This window comes from Musa acuminata, chromosome BXJ3-11 (genome assembly GCF_036884655.1).
Source record: "Musa acuminata AAA Group cultivar baxijiao chromosome BXJ3-11, Cavendish_Baxijiao_AAA, whole genome shotgun sequence".
Taxonomy (NCBI): Eukaryota; Viridiplantae; Streptophyta; class Magnoliopsida; order Zingiberales; family Musaceae; genus Musa; species Musa acuminata.
The window spans coordinates 14,086,512-14,109,631 of NC_088359.1; the positions used below are offsets into that span (position 1 = coordinate 14,086,512).

The following is a 23,120-nucleotide window of genomic DNA, read 5'->3' on the forward strand; positions in this document are numbered from 1 at the left end:
CATATATATTAGTTTAAATAATTTGTAATTGATTTCATTATCAAAATCTGAGATTCAACAATCTACCCCTTTTTGATGATGACAATCAATTGATGACGGAGTTAACTTTAACTCCCCTTATCTATATGCCATACTTGAGAAAATACATTCTTGAATTCAAGGCCTTTGAATTCAAGTATCAAACTAATAAGTTAAGTTCATTTAAACTTATCAACATGCACATCATGATTCCTATCATGATTTAACATTCTCATAATACGATGTCATGTATTTATCAATGAAAATGATGTCAAGGCATGACATCCATTTTCAAGTCCAATCATAGACATTCATCATTTGTAAGTATGATACGAATTTCAAATATGAAACATAGCAAGATGAGAAAGATAACAATTCATCATTTCATGACAAGATATCAATTGTAAAATAGCAAGCTAAGCTCAAGTTATCTTATCATAATGAAAGACATTTATCAAGCATTCATAAAGTATACAAGTGTTTATGATAAGCATTTATGATAAGATATATTGCATACATTTACAATGCCAATTAGTCATCAATTTACCACTTTTTGGTATTATTTCTCCCCCTTTGTCATCAATAAAAAGGAGAACAATTCAACAATACAAATATGGTAAAAATTCATGCAAATTTCACAGTAATTTATTCAATCAATATTGCATCGTTGCATGGTAACATTCGAAAGTTCTCAATTTTAAAGAGAGATTTCATCAACTTTTCCCCCTTTGTCATCAAAAACTTTGCGTAAAGAAGGAAGGTAAGGAGGGAATCCAATAAGAATCTAATTTGTGAAATGATTTGAATCAAAATATCATTTGAAATCAAATCGCCATTCTTGCAAGTAATCATCTCACACGAAAATTCATCTTTCAAGAATCAAGATATCCATTGGAATTCATAAAATTCATCTTCCATGAGAAGAATAAGGAGGAATTCATGGGAAAGAAGCACCAGTTGAAGGATAAAGGAAATTCCATGAATAAACCTTCATAAATCAAATCCATTTCTCATTTAAAGATTCATAAGAGTGAAATCCGTGAGAGATGCATTTGTCAATGAATTCCATATGTTAAACATCATTAAGTGATGGAGCAAGGATATGAAGTAAAGTTGATATCAAGGAAGATAATACCAAAATAAATTCATGAAAGCTCCATTCATGAAATACATTAAGAGAAGGCACCAAGTCCGGAAAAGAAATACAACAAACTATGTATTCAGACAATTTAACATCCCTAATTCCCTTCTAATAAAATTAAATTATTCTTTATCTAAGGATTTTATAAAGATATTGGCCAATTGATATTTCGTATCAATAAACTATAAGATTACATCATGATTATTAACAAGGTCTCATATAATGTGATGCTTAATGTCAATGTGTTTAGTTCTAGAGTGTTGAATAGGATTTTTAGTTAAACATATTGCACTTGTATTGTCACATTTTATATGAATATTCTTAAGATAAATTTTATAATCTTCTAATGTATTTTTCATCCATACAACTTGTGCACAACATGCACTAGCCGCAATGTATTCGGCTTCGGTTGTGGATAGTGCAACTGAGTTTTGTTTCTTTGAGAACCAAGAGACAAGTGCGTGTCCTAAGAATTGACAAGTTCCAGATGTGCTCTTTCTATATATTCGACACCTAGCAAAATCAATAACGGCATAACCAAGCAATTCAAAATTTTTAGATTTTGGATACCATAGTCCTAATTTAGGAGTTCCTTTTAGATATCTAAAAATCATTTTGACAGCTTTTAAATAAGATTGATTATGGTTAGATTGAAATCGAGCACAAAGTCTTACAATAAACATGATATCCAGTCTAGTTGCGGGAGGTATAGCAAACTATCTATCATATCCCTATAGGTTTTTTTATCAAAGCTTTCTCCACCTTCATCAATATCTAACTTAGTGGAGGTACTCATAGAAGTATTGATAGCCTTTGAACTTTTCATATTAAATCATTTTAGCAAGTCTAATATATATTTTGTTTGACTAATAAAAATATCATCCTTAAGTTGTTTGATTTATAAGCCTAAAAAGAAGGCTAGTTCCCCCATTAAGCTCATTTTAAACTCTAGACTCATGCTTTTAGCAAATGATTCACATAAGGATTTATTTGTAGAGCCAAAAATAATATCATCAACATAAATTTGAACAATAAGAAAATTATTTTTAAATTTTTTGATAAACAATATAGTATCGACCTTGCCTTTAGAGAAATTATTTTGAATTAGAAAAGAGCTAAGTCTCTCATACCAAGCGCTTCGGGCTTGTTTTAAACCATAGAGAGCTTTAGTCAATTTATATAGAACTTATCATTCTCAAATCCGGGGGGTTGTTCAACATAAACTTCTTCGGAAATAAAGCTATTAAGAAAAGCACTTTTAACATCCATTTGAAACAACTTAAAATTATTACTACTAGCATAGGCAACGAGCATCCTTATGGCTTCTAATCGTGCCACAGGAGCGAAGGTTTCTTCATAATCGATACATTTTTCTTGGTTGAAACCTTTGGCCACTAATCTAGCCTTGTTTCTAACTATGATACCAAATTCATCTTACTTATTTCTAAAGACCCATTTGGTACCAATAACTAAATGGTCATTTGGTCTTGGAACAAGCTTCCACATCTCATTTCTCTCAAATTGATTTAACTTTTCTTGTATTATGAGAACCCATGAATCATCTTTCAAGGCCTCGTCAATGCATTTATGTTCAACTTAGGAGAGAAAAACGATGTTGGCACAAAAATTCTTAAGAGAAGATGAGTTTGAACTCCCTTTTGATGTGTCTCCTATGATTAGCTCCTTAGGATGAGCATCTATATACTTTCATTCCTTGGGTAAGGATGTTTTCGAAGAATATGCATCCAAGTTGTTAGATGGAGAAAGGGTTTTATTTAAATTTAAAGCATCAAAGTTAAGATCATCATCAAAATCATTTTTCTTAGTTATGAAAATTTAATTAAAAACCACATGAATAGACTCTTCTATAATCAAAGTTCGTTCGTTAAAGATACAAAAAGCCTTAGAAATAAAAGAATAACCAATAAAAATTCCTTCATCAAATTTTGCATCAAACTTTCCTAAGGCATCATTTTCATTCAAGATTAAGTATTTACATCCGAAAACTTTAAAATATGAAACATTAATTTTTTTGTTATTCCACAACTCATAAGGAGTTTTGGAGAGTAATGGTCTTACTAAAACCCTATTTGTTACGGTCAGTAACTTTTTTTTTAAGCCGTGGCCTCGGGGCCGTCGCGGCTCGGTTCGGGGGTCCGGATGTCGGGGATCTCGGGCGGCGTCCCTCGGGGTCTCCCGGTGGCCGAGCACGGTGGTTCGGGTCGGGAGGTCGGGTCGGTAAGTCGGGTCTTCCCGGTGGTTCGGGTCGGGAGGTCGGGTCGGTAGGTCGGGTCGGGAAGAAGCTCCGCCACAGCGCCAGGAAGAGGCGACACCGTCTCTCACGTGCACACAGGTCGGGCCGGGGTGCTCGACCCGACCCCTCCGACGATCAAGTTAGAAAAAGATGTGGAGGGAGTTTAGGAGGAGGAGAAACCTCCGTCTGTTGAGTGTGTGATCCCCCCCCCTTTTTGCCAAGGGCTTGGGGGTATTTATAGAGGAGGTTTGATGTTACCTGATGCAAGGCAGGACTGTACCTTTGGTTGCGTGGGAGGCTGAGCTGCTGCAGGGTATGGCGAGCCTCGGGCAGTGTGTTACTCAGGGGGATGGCGTGTCACATTGCCATTTTTGTCCCTATCATATGCCCCCCCCGAAAGGAGCTATGCGTCAGTTTTTACATGCAGGGAGTCCGATGCATGGCTTCTTACTTCAAGTCGGCTGTTCCTGCGGATCCGAGGGGCATGACGCAGACGGGTCGGTCGCGCGAACGCGTCTCGGGCAGCACGAGGCCGGAGTGCGCAATTCAGTCAGGAAGCCCGGCAGAGTAGGACTCGGGAGAAATGGAGCCGATGAGGGCCGAGGAGCACTACGCAGGTGAGCTGGGTGGCGTAAAGCCGAAGAGCCAAGGAGCCCGGCACAGGCGGGCTGGCCGCGCAGGCGTGGTCTCGGGTGGCGTAAAGCCGAAGAACCGAGGAGCACGACGTAGGCGGGCAGGCCGCGCAGGCGTGGTCTCGGGTGGCGTAAAGCCGGAGAGCCGAGGAGCACGACGCAGGCAGGCCGCGCAGGCGTGGTCTCGGGTGGCGTAAAGCCGGAGAGCCGAGGAGCACGACGCAGGCGGGCAGGCCGCACAAGCGTGGTCTCGGGTGGCGTAAAGCCGAAGAGCCGAGGAGCACGACGCAGGCGGGCAGGCCGCGCAGGCGTGGTCTCGGGTGGCGTAAAGCCGAAGAGCCGAGGAGCACGACGCAGGCGTGGTCTCGGGTGGCGTAAAGCCGAAGAGCCGAGGAGCACGACGCAGGTGGGCAGGCCGCGCAGGCCTGGTCTCGGGTGGCGTAAAGCCGAAGAGCCGAGGAGCACGACGCAGGCGGGCAGGCCGTGCAGGCGTGGTCTCGGGTGGCGTAAAGCCGAAGAGCCGAGGAGCACGACGCAGGCGGGCAGGCCACGCAGGCGTGGTCTCGGGTGGCGTAAAGCCGAAGAGCCGAGGAGCACGACGTAGACGGGCAGGCCGTGCAGGCGTGGTCTCGGGTGGCGTAAAGCCAGAGAGCCGAGGAGCACGACGCAGGCGGGCAGGCCGCGCAGGCGTGTCTCAGGTGGTGTGAAGCCAAAGGGGGTGTCCTCGAGCATTAAGCGACCGAGGAGGCCTCGGGCATTATGCGACCGAGGTGGCGGCCTCGGGCATTACGCGACCGAGGTGGTGGCCTCGAGCATTAAGCGACCGAGGATGCCTCGGGCATTATGCGACCGAGGTGGTGGCCTCGGCAAGCATGGAGCCGAGACACTCGGCGCAGGCAGGCTACGGCCGAGGGACGTAACCCAGGTGGGCAAGGTAGTGGATATGGCCGAGGAGTTTGGCACGGGCAGGCTGGCCTCACTGGCGTGTCTCGGGGTTTATGGAGCCGAGGGGCACGACGCAGGCGTACTGGCGACGCTGGTCTGTCTCGGGAACATGGAGCCAAGGAGCACGACGCAGGCGGTCTGGTCGCGCAGGTGTGTCTCGGGGATGATGGAAGCGAGGAGCACGACGCAGGCGGGCAGGCCGCGCAGGTGTGGTCTCGGTCATCATGCTGCCGAGGAGCACGACGCAGGCGAGCAGACCGCGCAGGCGTGGTCGCGAGGGCCATGCGGCCGAGTAGCACGATCAGGCGGGCAGGACGCGAGGACGTGGCCTCGGGCACCACGCGGCCGAGGAACACGACAGGCGGTCGGGCCGCGCCGAGGTAGGTCTCGGCAGAGATTGGCCGAGGTGCTCAGTGCAGGCAGGTGCGACCGAGGTGGTGGGCTCGGCAAGCATGGAGCCGAGGCATTCGGCGCAGGCAAGTCGCGGCCGAGGGGTGTGAACCAGGTGGATAGGGCCGTGGAGTTCGGCGCGGGCAGGTTGGCCGCGCAGACGTGTCTCGGGGTTTATGGAGCCGAGGGGCACGATGCGGGCGTACTGGCGGCACTGGTCTGTCTCGGGAACATGGAGCCAAGGAGCACGACGCAGGCGGGGTGACCGCGCAGGCGCTGCTCAGACGGGCTGGCTGCTGCGCATGGGGCCGAGGGGCCGAGGCAGCGTGTAGCGCGTTGGCCGAGGCAGCGTGTTTGGCTGCAGCGTGTTGCTGCGCACGAGGCCGAGGGGCTGAGGCAGCAAGCTGCTTGCTGCGCATGGGGCTGAGGGGCTGAGGCAGCGTGTTGGCTGCGCATGTGGCCGAGTGGCCGAGGCAGCGTGCAGCGTGTTGGCTGCGCATGTGGCCGAGGCGGCGAGGCTGCGTGCTGGCTGCGCATGAGGCCGAGTGGCCGAGGCAGCGAGGCAGCGTGTTGGTTGCGCATGAGGCCGAGTGGCCGAGGCAGCGATGCTGCTTGCCGGCTGCGCATGAGGCCGAGTGGCCGAGGCAGCGAGGCAGCGTGTTGGCTGCGCATGAGGCCGAGGCAGCAGCGTGTTGGCTGCACATGAGGCCGAGTGGCCGAGGCAGCGTGCTGGCTGCGCATGAGGCCGAGTGGCCAAGGCAGCGAGGCTGCTTGCTGGCTGCGCGTGAGGCCGAGTGGCCAAGGCAGCGAGGCTGCTTGCTGGCTGCGCATGAGGCCGAGTGGCCGAGGCAGCGAGGCTGCTTGCTGGCTGCGCACGAGGCCGAGTGGCCGAGGCAGTGAAGCAGCATGTTGGCTGCGCATGGGGCCGAGTGGCCGAGGCAGCGAGGCTGCGTGCTGGCTGCGCATGAGGCCGAGTGGCCGAGGCAGCGAGGCAGCGTGTTGGCTGCGCATGAGGCCGAGTGGCCGAGGCAGCGAGGCAGAGTGTTGGCTGCGCATGGGGCCGAGTGGCCGAGGCAGCGAGGCTGCGTGCTGGCTGCGCATGAGGCCTTGTGGCCGAGGCAGCGAGGCAGCGTGTTGGCTGCGCATGTGGCCGAGTGGCCGAGGCAGCGATGCTGCTTGCTGGCTGCGCACGAGGCCGAGTGGCCGAGGCAGCGAGGCAGCGTGTTGGCTGCACATGGGGCCGAGTGGCCGAGGCAGCGATGCTGCTTGCTGGCTGCGCACGAGGCCGAGTGGCCGAGGCAGCGAGGCTGCGTGCTGGCTGCGTATGAGGCCGAGTGGCCGAGGCAGCGAGGCAGCGTGTTGGCTGCGCATGTGGCCGAGTGGCCGAGGCAGCGAGGCTGCGTGCTGGCTGCGTATGAGGCCGAGTGGCCGAGGCAGTGAAGCAGCGTGTTGGCTGCGCATGGGGCCGAGTGGCCGAGGCAGCGGGGCTGCGTGCTGGCTGCGCATGAGGCAGAGTGGCCGAGGCAGCGAGGCAGCGTGTTGGCTGCGCATGTGGCCAAGTGGCCGAGGCAACGATGCTGCTTGCCGGCTGCGCATGAGGCCGAGTGGCCGAGGCCGCGAGGCAGCGTGTTGGCTGCGCATGTGGCCGATCGATCCCGAGGTAAGTGGGGAGCACGCTTGAGTCTGTCGGATAATACCTCGATATTCGGGGGCCGCCCGTTTCGCGTTCTTGGCAATAAGAGCAGTGTACCGCGCGGTCTCTGGCATCTTCATCCGCCAGTAGTAGGTTAAGGCAGCCGGGAGGGCGCCCAGCATGAGAGTTGTGCACCAGATGTAGTCGGCCTCCGGGACGGTGGAGCTGGTGCGGTCGTCCCTGTAGGCCGGATAGTCGAAGCGCTCCTTGAAGGCGGCGGAGATGATGATGGAGACGATTCCACCTGTGAGGATGCCGAAGCCTTGCGTAGTGAAAACGACTGCGATGAAGGCGTCACGGGTCTTCTTGTAGGCGTACTCCGACATGATGGTGGCGGAGAGCAGGTAATCGCCGCCGATACCAAAGCCGAGCTAGAAGCGGAAGAGGCAGAGGGTGGCCATGACGCCCTTGGCGGTGTGACCGAGGGAGAGGCCGATCGCGATGGAGCAGATGACCAGGAGCATGAGCGTCATGCCATACACCTTCTTGCGGTCGAGCTTGTCGCCGAGCCACCCGAAGAAGAGCTGGCCGGAGAGGGCACCACAGAAGGCCACGCGGGTGATGGCAGCGGACACGTTGGGAGCGTCCCGGGTGATTTCGAGTTGGGGTCGAAGGAATAGATGCGGCCAAGGAGCTTCGTGACGAGGGAGATGCAGAAGAGATCGTAGGCGTCGGTGAAGAAGCCCATGCCAGTAATGACGGTGGCCGTGAAGTGATACCACCGCGTCTTGGCAAGGTCGAGTGCCCCGAGCACTTGGAGCTGACCTCCGGCCGTCGTTGCAGCGTACTTTCCTTTGGTTGTGCAACCGCTCTATAAGAAGAGGAGGAGAAGAGGGAGACTAGAGCTTGGTCGCAGGAAGGAGAAGCCGAGCAGGGAGGTCTAGAGGAGAAGGCGAGGTAGGCTCTGAGAACTACGGGAGGGGCCGAGGCGCCGAAGCTGCGCAAAGATCTCGGCTGTAGCCGAGGAACTGAGGCACGCGGGTTGGCTGCGCGCGTGGGACCGAGGGGCCCACGAGAGGTCGAGGCGCGCGGGCTGGTCGCGCGCGTGGGACCGAGGCGTCGAGGCGCTCGGCGCGGTCGCGCTGGCCGCACGCGTGGGACACGGTCGGGCTGGCCGCGCGCGTGGGACGCAGGCGGGCTGGCCGCGCGCATGGGACCGAGGGGCCCGAGGCGCGGGGGTTGGCCGCGCGCGTGGGGCCGAGTGGCCGAGGCAGCGAGGCTGGTCGCGCGCGTGGGGCCGACGTGGGCGAGGCGCGCGGGGCCGAGCCACGCGCGTGGGGCCGAGTGGCCGAGGTGCGCGGGCTGGTCGCGCGCGTGGGGCCGAGTGGCCGAGGTGCGCGGGCTGGTCGCGCGCGTGAGGCCGAGGCAGCAAGCTGCTGAGGCGGGCTGACCGCGCACGTGGGACCGAGGGGTCAACACGCAGTCGCGGAGCCGAAGCGCGCGGGGTGGTCGCGCGCATGGGGCCAAGTCGCGCGAGGCGCGCGGGCCGTTCGCGCGGGTGGTTGCGCAGGGCCGAGCCGCAGGCGTGGGGGCCGACGCGGGCGAGACGCGCGGGGCCGAGGCGCTCGGGGCCGACGCGGGCGAGACGCGCGGGGCCGAGGCGCTCGGGGCCGAGGAGCCGAGAACAGCCCCGGAAGTCGCTGCTGCTGGTGCAGGTCGGCTGTAGTGGAGCAACCAAGGAGAAGACTAACGTACCGTCATTCCGGGCCCTCCTTCTAGCGCCAATCTGTTACGGTCAGTAACTTTTTAAGCCGTGGCCTCGGGGCCGTCGCGGCTCGGTTCGGGGGTCCGGATGTCGGGGATCTCGGGCGACGTCCCTCGGGGTCTCCCAGCTGCCGAGCTCGGTGGTTCGGGTCGGGAGGTCGGGTCGGTAAGTCGGGTCTTCCCGGTGGTTCGGGTCGGGAGGTCGGGTCTTCCCGGTGGTTCGGGTCGGGAGGTCGGGTCGGTAGGTCGGGTCGGGAAGAAGCTCCGCCACAGCGCCAGGAAGAGGCGACACCGTCTCGCACCTGCACACAGGTCGGGCCGGGGTGCTCGACCCGACCCCTCCGACGATCAAGTTAGAGAAAGATGTGGAGGGGGGGTTTAGGAGGAGGAGAAACCTCCGTCTGTTGAGTGTGTGATCCCCCCCCTTTTTGCCAAGGGCTCGGGGGTATTTATAGAGGAGGTTTGATGTTACCTGATGCAAGGCAGGACTGTACCTTTGGTTGCGTGGGAGGCTGAGCTGCTGTAGGGTATGGCGAGCCTCGGGCAGTGTGTTACTCAGGGGGATGGCGTGTCACATTGCCATTTTTGTCCCTATCACTATTCATGACATAGCATGTCGTATTTACGGCTTCAACCCAAAAATATTTGGGTAGGCTATGTTCATTTAACACGGTTCTTGCCATTTCTTGTAAGTTTCTATTTTTTCTTTCTACTACTCCATTTTGTTGAAGATTTCATGGAGTAGAGAAATTGTAGTTGTATCCATTGGATTTACAAAATTCTTGGAAATCACGGTTTTGAAATTCACCACTGTGACCACTTCGAATTGATGAAATCATAAAACTCTTTTTGTTTTAAACAAGTTTATAAAACATAGAGAAATACCTAAAGCATTCACTTTTATGTTCCAAAAAGTAATTTCTTGTGTATCTACTATAATCATCCACGATAACAAAGGCATATTTGCTACCTCCTAGGCTTGATGTAACAATTTGTTCGAACAAGTACATATAGATCAATTGCAATGGTTTAGAGGTGCTTATTTGGTTCTTTGGTTTGAAGCTATTTTTTATTTTATTTTCTTAATTAACATGTATCACATATATTGTCTTTAATGAACTTAATGTGAGGAATTCCTCTTACAAGTTCTTTAGATGACATTTGAAAGATTAGTTTCATGCTAGCATGACCTAATCTCCTATGTTAAAGCCAAGCATCATCATTTAAAATCGAAAGACATATTTCATTACAAAGATCATCAATGTTGATAGTGTATACATTTTTTTGTTTTAGGGCAATCATAGATCTATTTTTGTATGGTTTTTCTATAATACAAGCATTCGATTCAAATCTAACAATATATCCTTTATCACACAATTGACTAATGCTTAAAAGGTTATGCTTTAAGCCATCAACTAATAACAAATCTTCAATAAAAAAGTTGGATGTGTTGTTACCTGTGGTTCATTTGCCAATGATTTTACCCTTGTTGTTGTCTCCAAAGGTGATATATCCTTTGTCTAGGCTAGTGAGCTTAGAGAATTGAGATGGATCTCTAGTCATATGCCTTGAGCATCCACTATCAAGGTACCATCTCTTGCCCCTAGCTTGTGATGGTAACCGTTTCTACAAAAAGGATGATTTTTATATATACATTTGACCTTGGATGCCTCAAAAATCAATTGGCTTAACTTATCATTTTATATGAAGTTCTTTATAGTTCCTTTAAGAACCAAAATCAATTTTTGTTGACTACATTTCTTAAATGGACAATGATAAGATATATGTCCAAATTTATAACAAAAGTTACATTTGTTTCGGGGTAAAACATGCAAAGTAGGGCCTTTAACAAAGGTGGTTGGATTTTGGTGAGAGCTACTCACAAATCTGATTCCGCCTTTTCTATGAACGTGACCCTTGTTGGCAAGGATCATGTTCAAGGACTTGCTACCAACCTCAAATTTTTCTAAGGTTTCTTTGAGTAGCAAGTTTTCCTTTTGAAGTATTTCTAGTTCATCACATTTCATACATGGAGCTAAACTATCATTGTGCTCAACTTTTAATATATCGAAATCACTAGCAAGAGAAGTATGCTCTTTTTTCAATAATTTATACTTTTTACTAATTAATTTATATTAATCAAATAAATTATGAAAATTATTTAATAGTTCATCAAAGGATAAATTTGCATCAAAGGAACTACTCACCTCATCTCCAATAGCCATTAGCGCATAGTAAGCAACTTGCTCGGTGTTAGTTGGCTCCTCTTCTTCGAATGCACTTGAGTCATCCTAAGTTGCTTTAAGAGCCTTCTACTTTTTCGGTAACTTCCTCTTTGCTTGGGGACATTCACTCTTGAAGTGTCCCGACTTTTTGCATTCATAGTATATCACTTATTCATTCTTAGGTTCAAATTTATTTTTTGTATCATTTTTAAATTTATTTCTTTTTATGAATTTTTTGAACTTTCTTGTCAAGAGTGCCAAGTCTTCATCAAAGTCCTCATCACTTGAATTTTTTTTCAAGTGGTCTTCTTGAGTTCTTAGTGCCATATTCTTCCTATTCTTTAGAAGGTTATTTTCAAACTCTTCATGAGCATTACAAGTCATCTCATAAGTCATTAGTGACCTGATTAATTCTTTAAGAGGAAAGTTATTTAAATCTTTGGCCTCTTGAATAGCTGTGACTTTAGGATCTCAACTCTTTGGAAGGGATCGTAGAATTTTTTTAACAAGTTCAAAATCCAATAAACCTTTACCAAGTCCTTTTAGACCATTGACGACATCCGTAAATCGGGTGTATATGTCTCTAATGGTCTCACTCGATTTCATCCGAAATAACTCATAAGTATGCACTAAAAGATTAATTTTCAACTCCTTCACTCTACTAGTGCATTCATGAGTCACTTCGAGTGTGTACCAAGTATCAAAAGTGGCTTCATAAATAGACACACGATTGAACTCGTTTTAATCTAAAGCATCAAACCGGACATTCATAGCCTTTGCGTTTAAAACGAAAGTCTTCTTCTCCAACAAATTCCAATCATTCATTGGAAGAGAAGACTTTTGTAACCCATTTTCAATAATATTCCATAATTTGAAATCCATTGAACTTAGGAAAATCTTTATTCTAGTCTTTCAATATGTGTAATCCATCCTATTGAATATCGGCGGACGTGTAATTGAATGACCCTCTTGGTTGCCGGCAAATGTCATATCTCTTAGGTTTTAAATCAAAATGAGAGTGAACCTTTGCTCTGATACTAATTGTTAGGATCAAGAGCGGTACTAAGAGGGGGGGGGGGGTGAATTAGTTGAGCGAAAAATTCTTCGATTTCATAGAAAGTTTATCTCGATTCAAATCATTTCGGAAAGATGTTGAACTTAAGACTTTCATAAGAATGTAAGGAGAAGCTCAATGAGATTTGCAGTAAAGTAAATTGCATAAAATGAAAAGCAAACCAGAATATAGAGTGGTTCGGTCAATAAGACCTACATCCACTTCGGATTCGTCCTTCGTCGAGGTCACCGGCTTCCACTTAAGGCCTTCCTTCAATAGGCGTAGACCAACCACCTTTTACGGCGCTTTCTCCTTTTTTCGAGTTTAGGAGACAACCCTTATAAGTTTCACTCCTCTTTCTTGGATGGTTACAAGGCAAAGAGAGAGAGGAGGCGAACTCTTCTCACTTTTATAACACTTTTCACACCCTAAAAAGAAGGTTAGTTCCCCCATTAGGCTCATTTCAGACTCTAGACTCATGCTTTTAGCAAATGATTCACAAAAGGATTCATTTGTAGAACAAAAAATAATAGCATCAACATAAATTTGAACAATAAAAAAATTATTTTCAAAATTTTTGATAAACAATGTAGTATTGACCTTGCCTTTAGAGAAATTATTTTGAATAAGAAAAGAGCTAAGTCTCCCATACCAAGCTCTTGGGGCTTGTTTTAAACCATAAAGAGCTTTAGTCAATTTACACACATGATTGGGGAACTTATCATTCTAAAATCCAGGGGATTGTTCAACATAAACTTCTTCGGAATAAAGCCATTAAGAAAAGAACTTTTAACATCCATTTGAAATAACTTAAAATTATTACTACTAGCATAGGCAATGAGCATCCTTATAGCTTCTAATCGTGTCACAGGAGCGAAGGTTTCTTCATAATCGATATCTTCTCCTTGGTTAAAACCGTTGGTCACTAATCTAGCCATATTTCTAAACACGATACCAAATTCATCTTGCTTGTTTTTAAAGACTCATTTAGTACCAATAACTAAATGGTCATTTGGCCTTGGAACAAGATTCCACATCTCATTTCTCTCAAATTGATTTAACTTTTCTTGCATTGCGATAACCCATGAATCATCTTTCAAGGCCTCGTCAATGCATTTAGGTTAAATTTGGGAGAGAAAAGCGACGTTGGCACAAAATTTTTTAAGAGAAGAATGAGTTTGAACCCCCTTTTAATGTGTCTCCTATGATTAGCTCCTTAGGATGAGCATCTACATACTTCCATTCCTTGGGTAAGGATGTTTCAGAAGAAGATGCATCCAAGTTGCTAGATGGAGAAAGGGTTTTATTTAAATTTAAAGCATCAAAGTTAAGATCATTATCAAAATCATTTTTCTTAGTTACGAAAACTTCATTAAAAACCACATGAATAGACTCTTCTATAATCAAGGTTCTTTTGTTCAAGATACAAAAAGCCTTAGAAATAGAAAAATAACTAAGAAAAATTCTTTCATCGGATTTTGCATTAAACTTTCCTAAGATATCTAATTCATTCAAGATAAAGCATTTACATCCAAAAACTTTAAAATATGAAACGTTGGGTTTTTTTGTTGTTCCACAACTCATAAGGAGTTTTGGATAGTAATGGTCTTACTAGAACCCTATTTATGATATAGCATGTCGTATTTACGGCTTTGGCCCAAAAATATTTGGGTAGGCTATCTTCATTTAACATGGTTCTTGTCATTTCTTGTAAGTTTCTATTTTTTCTTTCTATTACTTCATTTTGTTGAGAATTTCTTGAAGTAGATAAATTGTGATTGTATCTATTAGAATCACAAAATTATTGGAAATCATGGTTTTGAAATTCACCATCGTGATCACTTCTAATTGATGAAATCATAAAACCCTTTTCGTTTTGAACAAGTTTACAAAACTTAGAGAAATACCTAAACTAATCACTTTTGTGTGCCAAAAAGTAAGTCTATGTGTATCTACTATAATCATCCATGATAACAAAGGCGTATTTACTACCTCCTAGGCTTGATGTAGCAATTGGTCCGAACAAGTCCGTAAGGATCAATTGCAATGATTTAGAGGTGCTTATTTGGTTCTTTGGTTTGAAGCTACTTTTTATTTATTTTCCTAGTTGACATGCATCACTTATATTGTCTTTAATGAACTTAATGTGAGGAATTCCTTTTACAAGTTGATTAGATGAGATTTGAGAGATTAGTTTTATGCTAGCGTGACCTAATCTCCTATGTCAAAGCCAAGCATCATCATTTAAAATCAAAAGACACATTTCATTAAAAAGATCATCAATGTTGATAGTGTATATATTATTTTATTTTAGGGTAATTATAGATATGTTTTTGTATGATTTTTCTATGATATAAGCATTCGATTCAAATATAACAATATATCCTTTATCACATAATTGACTAATGCTCAAAAGGTTATGCTTTAAGCCATCAACTAATAACACATCTTCAATAAAAAAAGTTGGATGTGTTACCTATGGTTCATTTGCCAATGATTTAACCTTTTTATTATCTCCGAAGGTGACATATCCTTCGTCTAGGCTAGTGAGCTTAGAGAATTGACATGGATCTCCAGTCATATGTCTTGAGCATTCACTATCAAGGTACCATCTCTTCCTCCTAGCTTGTGATAGTAACCATTTCTACAAAAAAGGATGATTTTTATGTACCCATTTGACCTTGGGTGCCTTAAAAATCGATTGGCTTAACTCATCATTTTGCATGAAGTTTTTTACGGTTCCTTTAGGAACCCAAATCAGTTTGCGTGGACTATATTTCTTAAATGGACAATGATAAGTTAAATGTCCAAATTTGCAACAAAAGTTACATTTGGTTCGGGGTGAAACATGCAAAGTAGGGCCTTTAACAAAGGTGGTTGGATTTTGGTGAGAGCTACTCACAAATCCGATTCCGCATTTTCTATAAACGTGACCCTTATTTGCAAGAATCATGTTCAAGGACTTACTACCAACCTCAAAATTTTCAAAGGTTTCTTTGAGTAGCAAGTTTTCCTTTTGAAGTATTTCTAGTTCATCACATTTCGTACATGGAGCTAAACTATCATTGTGCTCAACTTTTAATCTATCGAAATCACTAACAAGAGAAGCATGCTCTTTTTTTAATAATTTATATTTTTTACTAATTAATTTATATTCATCAAATAAATCATGAAAATAAATTTAATAGTTCATCAAAGGATAAATTTACATAAAAGGAACTACTCACCTCATCTCCAATAACCATTAGCGTATAGTGAGTAACTTGCTCGGCGTTGGTTGGCTCTTCTTCTTCGGATGCACTTGAGTCATCCCAAGTTGCTTTAAGAGCCTTCTAGTTCTTCAGTTGTTTCCTCTTTGCTTGGGGACATTCACTCTTGTAGTGTCCTGGCTTTTTGCATTCATAGCATATCACTTGTTCTTTCTTAGGTTCAAATTTATTTTTATGAATTTTTTATACTTTTTTGTCAAGAGTACCAAGTCTTCATCAAAGTCCTCATCACATAAATTTTCTTTCAAGTAGTCTTCTTGAGTTCTTAGTGTCATATCCTTCCTGTTCTTTAGAAGATTATTTTTAAGCTCTTCATGAGCATTACAAGTCATCTCATAAGTCATTAGTGACCCGATTAGTTCTTTAAGAGGAAAGTTTTTTAAATCATTGGCATCTTGAATGGCTGTGACTTTAGGATCCCAACTCTTTAGAAGGGATCTTAGAATTTTATTAACAAGTTCAAAATCCGAAAAACCTTTCTAAGTCCTTTTAGACTATTGACGACATCCATAAATCAGGTGTACATGTCTCTAATGGTCTCACTCGGTTTCATCCGAAACAACTCATAAGTATGCACTAAAAGATTAATCATTGACACCTTTACTCTACTAGTGCCTTCATGAGTCACTTCGAGTGTGTGCTAAATATGAAAAGCAGTTTTATAAATAGACACACGATTGAACTCGTTTTTATCTAACGCATAAAACCAAGCATTCATAGCCTCGACATTTAAAGCAAAAGTCTTCTTCTCCAACTCATTCTAATCATTCATTGGAACAAAAGACTTTTGAAACTCATTTTCAACAAAATTCTATAATTTGAAATCCATTGAAAATAGGAAGATCCTCATTCTAGTCTTCTAATATGTGTAATCCATCCCATTGAACAAAGGCGAACGTGTAATTGAATGACGCTCTTGGTTGCCGGCAAATATCATCTCTCTTGGGTTTTAAACCAAATGAGAGTGAACCTTGCTCTGATAAAAATTATTAGGATCAAGAGCTGCACTAAGAGAGGGGGTGAATTAGTATAGTGAAAAATTCTTCGATTTCGTAGAAAGTTCGTCTCGATTCAAATCGTTTATGAATGATGTTGAACTTAAAACATTCGTAAGAATGTAAGGAAAAACTCAATGAGATTTGCAGTAAAGTAAATTGCATAAAATGAAAAGAAAACCAGAATTTAGAGCGGTTCAGTTAATGAGACCTACGTCTACTTCGGATTCCTCCTCCGTCGAGGTCACCGGCGTCCACTAAAGGCCTTCCTTCAATAGGCGAAGGCCAACCACCTTTTATAGTGCTTTCTCATTTTTCCGGGTTTAGGAGACATCCAGAGAAACCAACCTTTAAATCGAAGAACATAAATATTTTTTTAATGTATTTATCCTAGATTATAAGTATTGTATAAATATTTATGTGAAGTTAATGGTTTATGAGTGTTTTTCTTTGAAATTATCAGGAATGCATTTAATAATCTTGAGTTTTGTGGTCAGGATAAAATTACTCTTTAATGACATAAGATATGTTATATGGATGAGCATTTCATTCTTGATAACTTAATCTTTTTATTAATTAATTGAATGAGATATTTCCATAAGCATTTCATTCCCGATCCCTAATATAATCTCACTAATCACACTTATAAATTTTGATGATATAATTGAAAGAAAATCTCACTTATAAATTGAAGAAACATTTGAAAGATTAAATTGATTAGATAACGCATGCAACTCAAAGCAACTAGGATTTATGTTGATTGAAATTTTAGACCGAAATCATTATTACTAATTTTTTTTCAAACAAAATTATCACGAGATTTAGAGTAGTTGACAAATCGAGTGATAGATGTACTTGATCATGTGAGATTTTAAAAATGTTGAAGCCCATGATATATTTCATGCGATAATATTTAGAAAATATATTGAGGATCCATATCGTGTAACCAAATATGCATCAATTCAGCAGGAAAAGACATGATACATGAGGAGCAAGCTATTCACAATGTTAATGGAAAAAGACAAATTTTAATACTAAGAATAATATCATATGTTAAGTTGTAGTCGAGTCATAATAAAGATCAATTATCCTCAATTATTTTTTTATTCAGATATATTAAATTTAGAGGATTAGATTTTTTCTTTGGAAGGAAAATATTATAATACTCATAAGATTTACTTCAAGACTTAGAGCATAATGAATATTACAAATACTTTGAAAAATGAAGATATTAAGATATTTTAGTATATCATATCTATTTTTCTTCCAAGGGACTCCTCTTTCGTTGCTCTTGAGAAGAAAACATCTCCATTTGAAAAGATGATATCATTTTAGGATCAACAATAAAGGATCTTGATCATGGAGGAGGATCAATATTAGGTAATAATTAAAAATTTTTACATCATCGAATTGTTTATGATTGTGAATATATGAATCTTTCTCTATTATATATATATTTTTATCATAATGGTGTTATTTTAGAATATTTATCCTTAGAAAACATAAATTTCTTGATATACAAGTTAAAAGAAGTTCCTTTATTTTCTGAATGCAGCTCGGTTCTTTTGTTGATGAATGCAGTAGCACTGAATTTTGTTATAATAATAATAATAATAATCATCATCATCATCATTATTATTATTTATTATGATGTATCGAATAAAATAATGCCTTAAATTGAGTTATTTGGGAAAAAAAAGAGATTAAATGCACTTTTATTACGATAATCTAATTTTTTTTCAAAAATCTTAGTTAGACAATTAAACTAATTTTTAAACTTGCATCGTCAAGGATTAACGAAAAGATCTTATCTTGTTGTTGGATCTAGCAGTTTTCAGAAGTGCTTGGTTCTTTAGGTTGGTTCTTGAAGGCAAGATCGGATCTTGGTCGTAGAACATCTTGAATTCCAATGGGCACCTGTTGTGCGGCGCTTGCCGATCCGGAGAGGAAAAGGAAGGCATGGAGGAATAAAAAGCTGACTAGGTCGAACCCCTTCTCGATTGACTACCATCGTGGGCTGGTCCCCGGCCTTATCGTCCTCATGAACCCTACCGGCCGCGACATCGGCAACCGGTACGAGCCGGGGCAGGTGCTCGGTCGCGGCTAGTTCGGCGTCACCTACCACTGCACCGATAAGGCTACGAGGGAGCACCTCGCTATTGGGCTGATTGTTAGGATCAGGGTCGGCACTAAGAGGGGGGGTGAATTAGTGCAGCGGATAAAAACATCAACTTCATCAAATCTCTAGTATGTTGAAAACCAATTCCGACGTAAAAGCCGTTTCATAAAGAACTTTAACTTAAGATCAAAACGGAAGTATAGTTGATGTAAAGCAATGGAGGCAGTTTGCAGATAAGATAAAGAGTAGAATGTAAATGCAAACCGAGATTTAGAGTGGTTCGATCAATCTTGACCTACATCCACTTTTGGCTTCCTCCTCCGACGAGGTCACCGACCTCCACTAGAGGTCTTCCTTCAATAGGCAAAGACCAACTCCTTCTTACACCCCTCTTATCCTTTTCACGGGTTTAGGAAACAACTCTTACAAGCACTCACACTCCTCTTACAGAATTCTAAACTTAGAGTGGAGGAGAGAATTTCTAAAGTGATTTCTACAGTGTTTCTTTCCTTTTTTGCTCTTTGTGCTTGTTTGCTTTAACCAGGGATGAGAGGGGTATTTATAGGCATCAAGTTGATTCAACCTTGAAGCCTAAAAACATCTCATCCGAGGTTCCCCAAGCACGGGCGATACCACCGCCCAGTGTCAGTCTGGCTGACACTGCCATGGGCGATACCACCGCTTGGGGGGCAGTGCTGGGCGGTACCACCGCCTGACACGGTCTCGAAGACTATGCCACGACGGTGAGACACCGCCCAGGTCTGGCGGTACCACTGCTTGGGGGGCAATGCTAGGTGGTACCACCGCCCAGACTAGCGGTACTATCGCCTGACATAGTCTCGAAGACTGTGCCACGATGGTGAGACTCCTTGGGGCACTGTTTGGGCTTCTTATTGGGGCCAACATAGTTCTTACATGAGCCTAGCTAGCCATAATTGGGTTGGCCCAATCCAAGCCCAATTACGTGCTAACTACGATTCCTAAGACATATTCTAAGCTAAACAAAGTCCGTAAGTCTATTCTTCCGGCGAGCTTCCGGCTATCTTTTGACGAACTTCCGACGATCTCTTGGCAATGTTCCGGTGGACTCCCAGTAAGCTCCTGGACTTCACGACGATCTTCTTGGTGAGTTCCGATGAGCTTCTCTAGCAAGCTCCGAGACTTCTCGACTAGTTCCTCCAGAACTTTCGACGAATGTCCAGACTTCCGACGAATTCTCGAACTCCCAACGTGATCGCGTCCTTGACTCCTGGACTTCATTTTGCTCTATGCCTTGCCATCATAGTTAATCCTGGACATGTAAAATATACTTCAATCTAGACAATTAATACTAAGCATTAATCAAGTTGTTCGGCATGTCATTGGTCCCTCAACACTTCGTCCGATTCTTCGGCGCAACGTTCTCTCTTGCGGCCTATTGCCCAATCGGCCAATTGACTACGCAACTCCGATATCCATAGTGCAATGTCCGCTCTTCTTGGCCTGATGCCCGAATCCATGACCCGAAGTCTTCTGTCGATACGTCGACCGATCCATCGGCCCGACGTCCAATCTTTTGACATATTCCTTTGGCCTAACATGATTTTTTTCTGCTTTAATTGTCTTATCCTGATCGAAGAATCTTGCATCACTCAAAACATAGATTAAAATATAAACACATATCAATTGGTTTCATCATCAAAATATGGGATTCAACAATCATTCCCTTTTTTATGATGACAATCAATCGATGATGGAGTTAACCTTAACTCTCGGAGTTTAACCAAACTCCCCTTATCAATATGTCATATTGATAGAAACTCTTGGATTCAAAAACCCAAGCAACATGTCATGATCAAATCATGATATACCAACAACATACTTCTCCCCCTTTGTCATCAACAAAAAGGAGAAGTACAATTCTCATGTGTTTAAAAATAAATTCAAATCATTGCATGATTAACATAATCTCCAATTTTATCATCATGCAATTTTAAGCTAGAAAATTTAGCAAGTGTTAAATATTGCTTAGAATATTCAAGCTATCAAGTTGTAGATATGCAAGTTTTACAACATACAAGCTAGCAATAATTTAGAGTTATGCAAGTTTGCAAATTTGCTTTTCTTTGTGATGTGCAAGATAGCATATTTTTGTATTTTCTTGAGATTTCAAGTCAGCAATTCTCGGTGATGTTCAAAATGACAATTTCTTCTCTTTTGAGAAGTGCAATTTTTGCTTTCTTCTTGAATTGTGCAAGCTAGTTATCTCCCCCTTTGTCATTGTCAAAAAGAAGGGAAGACCCTTTACATCAATTTCTAAATCATGACAAAGGTAAGTATCAATCTTATTTGTACATCATTATATTTTCAAATTAAAACATGCACAACCATACATTTCATTTTTCATGCATAACACAAATAAATCAATCATCACTATGGGTATATCATACATGATATTCAAGCATTTATGATACATCATTTTGGCAACATGATCATAGCTTTTCAAATGATGGTATCTAAATGTCAAAGTTCATTACATCCTATCATACATGATCATTAACTTCTCATTTGTATTTCATGCATAATTTCATTTCATCACAATAAAAAGCATATGCATCATTCCAAATCATAAACGTTTCAAATCATGATGGTATTAATTTGTCAAATTGCATCCTACCATACATGATTATAACTTTTCCCTCTTTTATCATTTGTATGTATCAAAATAAATTCATGAATATTTCATGCATTCATATCATCACATAAAGAATATCAAGAAGAATTAATTGGGTGATGAGATAAATATTTCATGAATATAAAGAATTGTACATAAAAATCATATCATGAAAGATAAAATATCAAAGATCGTGAAGATAAATCATGAGTATCAATAGACATATTATGATTCTTTTTTAATATCTCAAATAGTGAAAAGAAAGAATCATAGTAGATAATCTTGATTAATAAAAAGAATTTTCACGTTAAAATTTTGAGAATTCAAGAGAAAGCATGATTCATTTTAACAAATCTCCTATTAAATAAATAACGAAAAGAATTCTTAGAAGATCATGATATAGATAGAATTCATTCAATCTTGTAGGAGAACAAGATATTAATTCATGCATATAAAATGTCTCAATTCATTATGAATCATAAAAATTATAATAAAAACAATGAATCATATGGATAAATTTCAATAAGAAGATACAAGAACCCATAATAGGAGATCTTGTTTCATAAATGATTTCAATTTATAAATTATGAGAAATCAAGATCATGATTTCGATAAAACCCATTAAATTCAAATCATTTTCATAATCCATGAGATTCATAAAAGCATAATATACATGTTTTCATTAATCTCCTTTTTGGAAAAATCTATAAAATCAAAAAAATAAATTTTTCAAGGAGAAACCTTTCCTCTTTTTAATTGTTTCTATTCATGTGATTTATTTCACTCAAGTATGTCTTTTTTCATTTATTCCAATTGAAAATATATATCATCGTTTAAAAATGAAAATGTAAGATTTATTATGACAAAGATCAATAAGCGACTTTCATTATGGTAAAAATTGATAATCCATAAATCGCAAGATTCATCATGCATAATTTCAAAAATAAAACTCATTGAGCATGATCATTATGCATTACTTCAAATCAAACATGATTTCATTTATTTTCAAAAAATTCATATAAGCCAAAGAAATCAGTAAACATAAAGCATATTCATCAATCATAGTTTCATTGAGCATAACGCATTTTCAACCAAAATCATTTTGTTATTAAACATGTAATTTTTATTATCATTTTCAAAATTACTAGCATGATCCTAATTTTTACATTTTCATTATATTTTCAAACATACAATTTTACAAAAAATAATTTTTTTAAACTAAATAAAAAAAGAAAACGCACCATAAAAAGCATCATGTAATTTTGAAATAAATTAAGGGAGTTTCATTACCTTATCGTTGAAAGCCATTAAGGCGTAGTTTGCCACCTCGCCTTTGTTGATTTTCTCCTCGTCTTCGGAGGAGCTTGTTTCGTCCAAGATTGCTTCATTCTTCTTGCGTTCATAGCAAGTAGTTGCGTTCTTTTTAAATTTATTTTTGTTCTTCAACTTTTGTTTCATTACCTTTTTAACTTTCTTTGTGAGTTCAAGTTTACCATCACTTGAGCTTATGCTCAAGTGGTTTTCAATTATTCTATGTACCAAATCCTTCCTGTTCTTTAGAAGGTGATTTTGTTCATCATTGCATTGTGCACCATTTCATATGTCATCAATGAACCAATTAGTTCTTCAATTGGTAGGTTGTTTAGGTTTTTAGCCTCTTGTATCGAAGTTACTTTTGAATCCCAATCTTTAGAAAGAGAATGCAAAATCTTGTTTACAAGTTCAAAATCTGAAAAACTTCTACCAAGTACGTTTAAACCATTGACAATATCCGTAAAACGGGTGTACATGTCAACAATAGTTTCGCTTGGTTTCATATGAAAAAGTTCAAAATCATGCATTAAAAAGTTAATTTTTGAATATTTTAATCTACTTGTGCCTTCGTGAGTAGTTTCAAGAATATGCCAAATGTCGAAAGCCGTTTCGCACATAGAAACCCAATTAAACTCGTTTTTATCTAAGGCACAAAATAGAGCATTCATAGCTCTAGTATTTAAAGAAAACATCTTCTTCTCCAAATCATTCCAA

The 23,120-nt window shown here is 42.1% G+C and overlaps 1 pseudogene; it reads right to left on the reverse strand.

Moving 5' to 3' along the window:
• The window catches only part of LOC104001004 (probable inorganic phosphate transporter 1-4), an 80,498-nt pseudogene that overhangs the window by 26,599 nt on the left and 30,779 nt on the right, over window positions 1-23,120 (reverse strand).